Genomic DNA, 11,759 nt, shown 5'->3' with positions numbered 1-11,759 from the left:
TTTCATAGCAATCCCTCACAAAGTGATGTCTGATGTCGATGTGTTTGGTGGTAGAATGGGAAACTGGATTTTTGATGATATTTTCTGCTGCCTGGATGTCCAACATGAGTGGTGTTTTTAAGGCAGTGATACCAAAATCCAGTAACTGATTTTGAAGCCACAAGAGTTGGGCTGTACAGCTTGCAGCAGCAATGTATTCAGCCTCAGCAGTGGATGTTGAAACTGCTGCTTGCTTTTTGCTTTGCCAAGAAACTAAGCAATCACCTAGAAACTGCCACCCTCCTGAAGTGGACTTCCTTGTGGTGTGACATCCAGCAAAGTCACTGTCTGAGAAACCTGAAAGCTTGATATTCCCATTAGCTGGATACCAGATACCAAGTGTGGGAGCACCTTTTATGTATCTGAAGATCCTTTTTACAGCAATGAGATTTGATTTTCTGGGAGCTGATTGACTTCTTGCGCAGACACATGTTGCAAACATGATGTCTGGTCTAGATGCAGTTAGGTACAATAAAGACCCAATCATGCTTCTATAGAGTGTTTGGTCAATCAGCTCATCCTTTTCATCAGACATGACCAGCTTATTTGTTGCCATGGGTGTGCTGCATGGTTTACAATCATTCATATCAAATTTGGTCAAAAGTTCTTTAGCATATTTGCTTTGATGAATGAAAGTTCCATTTTGCATTTGCTGTACTTGGAGACCAAGAAAGCATTGCAGCTCACCCATTGCACTCATTTCAAACTCAGCTGTCATGAGTTCTCTAAACTCTTCACACATTTTGTTACATGTGCTTCCAAAAATAATGCCATCCACATAAATTTGGACAATCATTAAATCCTTCCCTCTCCATTTAAGAAATAGTGTTTTATCAATGGTACCTCTTTTGAAACCATTTGAGAGTAAGAAGTTGGAAAGAGTTTCATACCAGGCCCTTGGTGCTTGTTTCAGGCCATACAAGGCTTTGTTTAGCCTGTAGACATGATCAGGATAAAATGGATCCTCAAAACCTGTAGGTTGACATACATACACCTCTTCTTGAATTGTACCATAGAGGAAAGCACTTTTGATATCCATTTGAAACACCTTCATGTTGTGGTTGACAGCAAAGGCCAGGAACATTCTAATGGCTTCCAATCTTGCAACAGGGGCGAATGTTTCATCATAATCAATCCCCTCTTCCTGTCTGTAACCATGAACCACAAGCTTGGCTTTATTCTTGACAACAATGCCCCTTTCATCAGTTTTGTTCTTGAAGACCCACTTTGTGCCAATGGGACTAACCTCTTCTGGCAGTGGTACAAGCTCCCATACTTGTTGTCTTTTAAACTGTTGGAGCTCCTCTTGCATGGCTTCTACCCAGCTGTTGTCTTTCAGTGCCTCTTGGTACTTGACTGGCTGATGAAGTGATAGAAAACCAGCAAAAAGACAAATGTTTTGGGTTTGGCTTCTTGTGAGCACCCCTTCATTGATGTTGCCAATGATTTGATCCGGTGGATGAGATCTCAAGAAGATTAAATCTCCTTGGTATGGTATGATGGCATTTGTTGGTGAAGGCTGCAAATGTGTATCATCTGAGCTAACCACTGCTGGTGACTTTGATGACCCAGTAGTGGCTTCAAAAGGTGGTGGAATAGGAGGTAATGAAGTGGACAACTGCTGACTTTTATCCACTGTTTGAGGACTTTTGTCAGCAGTGTTTGAGGATGTGGAAGCAGTGGTGGATGGGCTACTTTGATCAACAACTGTTGAGGTAGCAGTGGTTAAGCCTTGACAACTGTTTTGAACAGCTGGTGCTTTTCCCTTTATGGCAGACCTTTGAGGGATGATGATTTCATACCCATAGTCTGGTGTTGTATCCTCTGATGGACCTGCACTGTTAGTCTTGACAGCAGTATTTTCAAAAGTAAATTTTTCAAGATCAAACAGATCTGCAAGATATGCTGGGATTTTCATTGATGAAAGTTCATTGAACTTTACATTCAAAGTCTCCTCCACTACCTTGGTCCGTGTATTGAACACTTTGTATGCCTTGGCAGTGGTTGAGTATCCCAGATGATAACCACAATCAATTTTGGCTGCAAATTTTGAAATAGAATCTTTTAAGTTCAAAATAAAGCAGGGGCAGTCAAACACCTTGAAATATGAGATCAGTGGTTTGATTTTATACAGAATTTCATAAGCAGTCTTTTTGTGCCTGGGGTTTATTAAAACTCTGTTCTGGACATAGCAAGCAGTGTTTACTGCCTCTGCCCAGAAAGTTAATGGCAAACCTGAATCTGCAAGCATAGTTCTGGCAGCCTCAATCAAAGTTCTGTTCTTTCTTTCAACCACCCCATTTTGCTCTGGTGTTCTAGGGATGTTATACTGCCTTACAATCCCTTTCTTCACACAGAAGGCATCCAACTCCTTATTTTTAATTCTGTGCCATTGTCACTCCTGAAGCTTTTTACTGGAAGGTCAAATTGCTTTTCAACCTGTGTCACAAAGTCTTGCAAAATGCATGCAGTTTCATCTTTGGAGTGTAAAAAGAAAGTCCATGTAAACCTAGAAAAGTCATCAACAATAACCAAACAATATCTTTTCTTTTTGAGGCTCATTACTTGAACTGGGCCAAACAAATCCATGTGTAGCATTTGCAAACACTGGGTTGTTTTGGACTCTTCAATGGACTTGAAAGAACTTTTATGCTGTTTTCCTTTTAAACAGGAAATGCAATGTTCAGGACATGAAAACAATTTTTGTGGTAGGCCTCTCACCAAACCATTTTTTGAAATTTCACTGATTGTCTTAAGATTTGTGTGCCCCAGCCTTCTGTGCCAAAGTTCTGTCTCTTTGTTAGAGGCAGCTGAGAACAGACAGGCATCAGCTCTAGGACACTCTTTTGACATATCAACAACATAAACATTGCCACTTCTTTGAGCAACAAGTTTAGTTTGACCAGATTTAATTATTGCTTCAATCTTTTTGACCATTTCTGGTCCAACAATCCTACAACAATCTTTTGTGAAGAATGACCCAAACCCTTTGTCACTCATTTGTGATACACTCAGAAGGTTGAATTTTAGATTGTCTATCAGATTGACATTTTCAAATTTTACATTACCAGACTGCACTGTACCAGACCCCAGAACTTCCCTTTACTATTATTCCCAAAGGATATATCCCCCCCCCCACCATGGATTTTAAAGTCTTTGAGGAGGGCTTTACATCCTGTCATGTGCCTGGAGCCTCCACTATCTACATACCAAAGACTATCATAGCATGCAGAAGCTCCCTGCACATGAAGTAAAAGGATTAGTTCATTAAGGGCTCCAAAGCCAACAGGGCTTTGGATGGGGATTCAACAGTGTCTGGTATGGATGCAGAGTGATGGACAGTGGTTAGATCAGGGGTTTGGACACCTTTAGTACTGTTTCTTGCTAACCACTGTTGGGGGTCTTGACCAATCAACTGCTGATAACCAAAAGGATGCCTATTCACTCTGGGTTTAGAGGGCTTTTGTAGACCTCATAAACGTGTGGGATCCTTTGGTAAGACTGTTTTTCCTTGCCTTTTCTGAACTGATTGGCAGGTGGTGCATCATTAACCTGAACATCTCTTTTGACAGATGTTTGGTTCAGCTGTTTTATGACAGCTGTTTGAACTGGTACAAACAGTGGTTGTTTCTTGGTGAATTTGACACATGATGATGATGATGGACTCAAGGATGTTTTAGCAAGGTACTCATTCTTTTTCACATCAAAGTTTTTGAGATACACACATGCTTGAGTTTTGTGGTTTGTTTTACCACAGACAATGCAGCTTTCTGCTGGAACAATGACACTTGTTTTGTTTATATCATAAGCTTTTAAGTGGAAACAGTCTTTTGTTAGATGATTCCTTTTCTCACAGAATTCACAAAACAAGTTATCAATTTTTTCTTTCTTCTTTCTCTTTTCAGACTCCTTTGTAGCAGAGGTTTTAACCACTGCTGGGATATCCTTGAGAGGTATGATTTTAGCTTTTGGAGCTTTAACACCATCAGTTGATGTAAAGTCCATTGGCTTGAAATTTTCAAGAATATCACACTCATCAGACCATTTTGGTTTAAACTGATGATTTTCAAGCTCCTCAAAAGTAGAGGATCCTAATGGTCTGTCAAGTGTGATTTTGTTACCAAGTTTGTCAGTGATTTTCACTTCTTGGCCCTTCTTGTTTGTGGGGATGAACTCAGTGGTTACATCAGTGGTTGAAACAAATTTTTCAAAAGCAGTGTTTTGATCATCATGTTTTCTATACCCAACCCCAAATTTCACATTGCTTTTTATCTGTTTCTCAAGCATAACCTCATACCCTTTACATGATTCCACCCATCTCTCACATGTGATCTGGGTGGACTCTAACTCCTTTTTGCAAACTTGGTATTTTTCTACCAAAGTTTGAAGTTGGGTTTTGGTTATGCTCTGCTCTTCTTTCATGTTGCTAATATCTTTGTCTGTTTCAGCCAACTTGTTTTTAAGTTCTTTTAGAGATCTTTCAAATTTGACTTCATCAGATAAGATTTTATCCAGAAGGTTTTCATTCACCTCTTTGATGTTAGCAAAAGCAATAATGCAATTGTCAGAACACAGTTTTTCAAGAACTTGAGGTGATACCTTGGCAGCAGCCATCATTGCACAATCACATTGAGGATCTTCTTCATCTTCAGCTCCTTCTTCTTTCTCACCTACTTTTTCTTCTTTCTTCTCTTCCTTGTTTTCTTCCGACCATGGGTCTGTCAGTGGTTCAATCAGGGTACCTGAACTTTCTTCCAACAGTAGTTCACCAACCACAGCAGTAACCACTGCTTCAGTCACCTCATCCACTGTTTCAATTTCCAGCTGTTCCTCCTCAGTTTCAACCCCCTCCTGTATTGACTCTAATGCCATCAAACAAAATTCATTATTAGAAGAAACATTGGAAGCATAGAGTGCAAATTTTTTATCACTTAGGTCTTCAGGCATACTGCTCCAGTCAACAAACCCTTGAGTGAAAAAACTTTGTTGATCTGGTTGTACTGCTGCTGGAGCAGTGGTTTGAGGTGCAGGCTGCACTTGTGCCTGAGGGACAGGGGTTTGAACATATTGGATTTGTGGAACAGTGGTTTGGACATAGTGCACTGGCACAGGGGCAGCAGCATAGTGAGCAGTGTTCACTTGAGCTGCTGGGGCATATTGGGCATAGTGCACAGTGCCTTGATTTTGAGGTCTAGGATTTGAGCTAGGATGAGTGATTATGGGACCAGTAGTTTGACTCCTACATTCCCTAGCAAAGTGTCCCAACCTATTACACTTGTAGCACTTTATTTTCAATTTATCCAACCCAACCCTTAGATTCCCATGTAAACCTGGGAATTTCCGCCCTGTTCTTTTATAAAATTTGCTAGTTCTAACACTTAGCAAGGCCAGTTGATGCAGAATGTCCATTTCCTCTAAGTCAGTGGGATCAAAATGCTGTAAATCATTGAGTTCAAAGCTTAAATTGTCTGACATCTGGTTTTCATTTGCAGTGAATGCATAACTTGTAGAATGAGGATCAGGGTTGTTAAAATTTGCACCAGCAGTTATGTCAATGAAGTGATCATAACCCTGATCCTTACCACTACTCCCAGATTCTTCTTGACCCAGAAGAGCAGTGTTACCGAATGTATAATCATCAACGGTTTTTCCTGACTCTTGTAACTTCCTTTTCTGGTTCAACTCCCTTTCGTAGGTCAGGAGTCGACCATGGAGTTGGGTCAAGGTCAGATCCTTGAACTCAGGTGAGTTTCGGGTGACAAAAGCTATGGTGTCCCATTTTTCTGGCAGTGACCTGAGGAACCTGCTATTTTGAGTTGAGTTTGTAAAAGTGGTATTAACAAGCCTCAGTTCACTGATGAGACAACTGAAACACTCAAATTGTTGCGTCAGTGATTCACCTTTAACATGGCAAAATGTTTCATACTGTTGGTTCAGGATTTCCCTATTGTTTTCTATAACTTCTTCGGTTCCCCCAAACTGTTCCTTAAGCGCGTCCCATAACTCTTTGGCACTGTTACAGTGTAACAGTCCAGCATATATTTCATTGGGCAGCGCTGATGCTATGATGCTAAACGCTTTAGCATCTAGTTCGATCTTTTGAAAGTCGGTTTCGGTATAATTTTCAATTGATTTTGGAACGGACTTTTTAGCATCTTCAGCGCTTGGCACTGTGGGAACATGGGGACCAAAGATAACAGACCTCCAACAACCTGTGCTTTGTTGAGCGAGGATGTGACCCATCCTCCTCTGCCAGATGTTGTACTCATTTCTTTTTAGCATAGGTGGTTTAAAAAGTGAGCCGATGTTGTTTTTATCATCCTGAGATTGTGACGTCATTCTTGTTGTTTTACAGACACTGAGAAATCAACTTTAATGGTGATTAATCCTTGCTCTTTTTTTCAACAAACGAACAAACGATCAGTATTAACTATTATGAGCTGAACTATGTACGTCAAAATGATTGTTAAATCAAATTTGACCGTCCTAGCTCTGATACCAATTGTTGGATCTGAGTTTGATTTTGATTGTATTTTGTGTTTGTAATTAAAGTGAAAGTGAATGAGTGTGCAGCGAAATTATGGTGAAAACAAACTTTGCATACAATCAAACGAGAGTAATACTTTGATCAAACATCTTTACACAATGAACCGAAAGATTGAATTTATTTCAACAACGATTACAATGATTGATGAATGAATGCAAACTCCCGCTCAGCCAGAGCTCAGTTGTTTGTTCGTGCAAAGAAGACGATTGTGCAAAAGAGCTAATAGAACAGTACAAAGTACTGAACTATTTATAGGCACTTGCAAACTACTGAGCATCTTAGCTGACGTCACCATGAAAGTGACATCTAACCTCCTAACAAACTCTAACCTCTGATCTATACAAACACTGCTGTGTTAACTACTGCTACTACATTACATTATAAACCAGACTATTGATCAGCTGCTGCAACCTTCTACTGCTGTGAACCCAGCAGTACTTGTCCGGATCAGCAGAGCTTGACTCAAGGCAGTAGATTGAATCAGCAGGGCTTTCGTCTTTCATCAGGTCTTTACTTGAGCAGCAGTTGTAGGTCATCATTTAGCAAGGTCAGCAGATAGGAGGTCAGTAGTTGTTGAAATCACTTTCAAGGGGAGAGATTTGTATGAAGACATCTGCTTATTTAGGATCCACTGCTCTGATCCAGTTTTGGCTTTAATTATCTGTTCCTCTGATAGGGTTCAATCCCAACAGCTTGGACTATAGAACAAAGCCTCGAATTAACATTCCTTTCCCCTTGTATACTCACTCGTTTTCCTCCCGGTGTTAACACATGAATTGCCTTCTCACATTGAATTTCGGCATGATGTTTAGCTAGCCAATCCATGCCAACTACAACCTTAAGTTCTCCCAATACTATGGGAATAAGGTCAATGGTAAACATCTCGTCTTCAATGATAATTTCACAATTTCTACAAACTTCGTGCAGCAAATAACTCTTACTATCCGCTATCTCTACTTCTAACGGCACATGCATTCTTTCGATTCTAAAAGAGGGGTGTGACACTAATTCACTTGATACAAACGATCTACTGGCTCCAGTATCAAATAACACGTATGTAGGCATCAAGTTCAATAAGAATATACCTGATACAACATTCGGGTGGTCCTTTGCTTCTTCAGTCGTGATCTGAAACATCCTCTCCTTAGCTCTTGGGGCTTCCTCCTTTCTTGCTTCCTTATCGGTTCTCTGTTGAAGCTTGGGACATTCAGCCTTAATATGACCCGATTGGAAACAGTTATAGCACGTTCTGGTAGGATTAGGACATCTATAGTATGGATGTCCCTCTTGACCACAATTGTAACAGCCCTTCTTCCCTTTCTAGCACTCCCCCGTGTGTAACTTACCACACATTTTGCATTTCGGAATGCTACCCTTCGCCTTATCCTTCTTGCTCTGATCTTGAAATTTCTGTTTCTTCGACAGACTTGAGCTGGGAACATTCTCAGACACTCTCTTCTCACCTCTTTCTGCCTGTCTTCTTACTTCAATTTCCCTATCTCGGGCTAAGTTAATGAGCTCATTCAAGGTTTCACATTTAGCGGGAATTATGAACTCCCGATATTCAGCCTTCAACATACCATGATAGCGGTTTATCTTCATTCTTTCCGTTCCCGCTATTTCTTTATAGAATTTCAGCTTGTCAAGAAAAGTGTTGGTGATTTCATCAATGGTTTCGTCTTTCTGACGGAGATATAAGAAATCTTCTTGGATCCTGTCAATGGCAGATTGCGGACATTGGTACTTTAGAAAAGGTTCCTTGAACTCTTGCCACGTCAAGACTTGAACTTTGTCTTCCCCAATCTCTTTACTATAAGCATCCCACCAGTCTTTAGCTTAGAGTTGTAACAAACCGGTGGCAAACATCACTTGATCCTCCTTTTCACAATGACTCCTTACGAACACCGCCTCAGTACTTGCAATCCACCTTTGATATGCTATAGGATCAATTTCTCCTTTGAAAGGTAATGGGTTGCACGCCATAAATTCTTTGTAAGTGCACTTGCGAGTTCCTTTCTTTCCTTGCATTTCTCCAATCATTCCCTTCAACTCGTCCATCTTACTCGCCATCATTGTTTCCACCACTTCCAACACATGACTTTCCACTTCTTGGGCTAAATGAGGAATATTTGCCTGCATTGCCTTTCCAATCTCTTCCGAAATCATAGTTTTCAGTTGTTCTTGTTGTGTCGCTTCATCCTCATTCGTATCCGCCATCTACACATAAACATCATTCTTTATTTCAAGCATTCATTCATCCTTTCCATCATATAATCATGCTAATAAAACATAACTTCCTTTGAAAACTCAACATTCATACATAATATCATTCTTTAGAGTCTTATTATAATGTTTTCAATACTCCCCGTATGATAGAAAACATCAAACAGAACATTACAATTGAAATAGGCTGAAAATGGTCTCCACCGTAAGCTACGGTAGCCACCGTAGCTTACGGTGGCGTCTTTTTCCTTATGCCACAAAGCTACTGTCTTACGGTAGGAATTCTGTCCTAGGGTCTATCGTAAGCTACGGTAGGCACCGTAGCTTACGGTGACGCCCAGCATACTATGGTGAATTTTTATATTTTTGCAGCCATTTTCCGACTCGTTCTAATCCAAACTGATCTGATTCATCCCACACCTTTCCACATCATCCCGAAACAATTCCATAACATTCCATAACTAAATTATTCGTAATGCAAAATTTCAAATTTTAAAGAAACTTACTTGCTTCGCGCCGCGGAACGAACACACACTTCACACAAGCTTTCGGTTTGAGTTCAAGCATTTGATGCTTAAATCCCTCAAACCTAGGCTCTGATACCAACTTGTAACGCCCAAATTTTTCTTTTAAATTATTTAAATAGTGACATGCTTATTCTAACGAAATTTGGGCATCACCTATTCGTAAAATGATCGGTCCCCTGTTTTTCACATTCAAAATATATGTTTAACACGACACGTTTCAAAAGACATAACATATACCATCAAACGACCTTGACACACATACGAGAATCATTAAGTTCAAAATACATAACACGAACTAAGTTTTTAAGTACTAGATATAAACAAAGCGACCAAAGTATTAAACATTGTCTTCTTTACAAAAGTAGCGGAATATGGGACGGGCCTTGAAGTGTGCTCGAACCGGGCGAAGCTTGAAAGCTAAACTTGAGATTTACCTACATCACCACAACAAAGTAAACTTATTAGTATTAAAATTCCTTCCTTTAATTCAAGAATTCAACTTACCGACTTGTAACCATTATGACATTCGCAAACTTGTAAAATTACTACATACTTTCATTCTTTCGCACAAATATGTTCCAAATGGAACTTCATACCATTCTTTCTATTCTTGCATTCTCATCCTTCGACCCGTTCATAAAAGGGTCCACACAAATACTACTTTCATACATGATTCAATCCGACACATCTAATGTTAAACACAACAATATAATAAAATCATGAATTGTACAAGTAGCGTACCTCGATCTTGATTCCCTTGTTGCTTTGCTTGACTTGAACTTTCTTCCTTTATACCTAAACAATACCATTCATACTTAGAATTCATATCTCATACTCGTCTATATACCGTACTTGGCAAGACATCATGTAATCTACATCTACATCATAAACACATTCAAAACACATAGCGTTTATGACTAACATGGCTGAAATCTTTATTAAGGCATTTCATCAAACACTTGGTGTGCACAACATCAACAAAGCACAAGGTACAATTATTCATAGCATAATTCTACTTGTTCACCTTCTAATCTAACAAGAATCAATCAAGTTCATAGCTTTCTTCCATCCTACACCATCTTAACTAAATTTCTCTATCTCTATTCAAGATCATGTAACAATTTTCACCTACTAGCTTTTCTTTAAATCATCATGTTCATCATACTTTCACAACAATTGGGTATAAAGCTTAAATCATTCAAACAATCAGAAATCAAGCAACATTTTCAAACCATTATGAAACCCTAATTCTCAACTACATAAGATTTCCACATAATTTCATGATTGGGTTAAAACCCACTTTCTACAATTCATCCAAAACAGAAATTTGTCTTACCATTCGATGTACAAGCTTAGATGATTAAAGTTTTGAGTTCATGCATTAGTTTTGGCTCTGTCTCTTTCAATTCTTGAGAATCTCTGGAACTACGGTTTCTCCTTGGTTACCTTGCTTCTGATCGATTCACAGAGAACACACAAAGTGTGTTTTGTGTTTTTAATTTGTTATTTAATAATTTTCTTTCATTATTTACAATTTCAGCCCCTCTAATTCCACTGGTTTATATTAACATACTAAAGTTCCATTCTTTCTAAACTAACATCACATTTTTTAACTTAGTTGATTTTACATATTTAAATATTTAAAGTAAAACATATAAATTGCATATTTTGGGGTGGACAGCCATTGACAAGAAGGCTATGTCAACTATCAGGCTCACTCTTTCTATGAATGTTGGCTACAATATTTCTGAACAAACCTCAGCACGAGGAATCAGGCTTTGTCAAATATGTATGAGAAGCTGTCTCTTGCCAACAAGGTGTTTCTGATACGGGAGTTAGTCAACACCCGCATGAAAGAGGGAAGTTTTGTTATTGAGCATATTCTTTGTTTAATTCTCACCTGTCTCGTTTGAATTCAGTAAAATTCAAGATAGATGATGAACTGCAAGCATGCTTGCTCTTGTCCTCATTACCTGACAGCTGGTCAGGAACTATTACTACAGTCACTGGGGTAGTTGAGACCCTCACTTTTGCTAAAGTTCATGACTTGATATTGAATGAGGACTCAAGAAGGAGGAATTCTGGATAGACAAGTTCGTTGCTCAGTACTGAGGGGAGAGGGAGAAGTAATAATAGAGGTTGAAATAGAGGAAGGTCAAAGTCAAAACGAAGAAGCAAGTTAAGACCAGCAAAACCAAGAAAAGACATACAGTGCTGGAACTGTGATGAGCATGGGCACTTTAGAAGTCAGTGTACTAAACCTCATAGAGACAAAAAGGAGATGAATGCTACCACAGCCTCAGATTTAGAGGATGCCCTTATTTGTTGTGTCGAAAATACTGTTGAAGACTGGATTATGGATTCAGGAGCATCGTTTCATGCTACTTCTAGCACAAAGAAGATGAAGAATCTACGAACAAGTT

General features: G+C 39.2%; 1 long non-coding RNA gene across 1 annotated transcript; it reads right to left on the bottom strand.

The window, feature by feature from the left end:
• Positions 1-9,590: 9,590 nt before the first annotated feature.
• On the bottom strand, positions 9,591-10,723 carry LOC110864062. The gene is made up of 3 exons (XR_002549589.2): positions 10,673-10,723; positions 10,078-10,131; positions 9,591-9,770 (listed from the first exon to the last, which is right to left on the bottom strand). It is a non-coding gene; the product is annotated as an uncharacterized LOC110864062 (long non-coding RNA).
• Positions 10,724-11,759: the final 1,036 nt, after the last annotated feature.

The sequence above is a fragment of the Helianthus annuus genome, chromosome 6 (genome assembly GCF_002127325.2).
Source record: "Helianthus annuus cultivar XRQ/B chromosome 6, HanXRQr2.0-SUNRISE, whole genome shotgun sequence".
Classification (NCBI taxonomy): Eukaryota; Viridiplantae; Streptophyta; class Magnoliopsida; order Asterales; family Asteraceae; genus Helianthus; species Helianthus annuus.
Note: the sequence above shows the minus strand (reverse complement) of the source record. Positions and strands in the feature narration are given on the sequence as shown.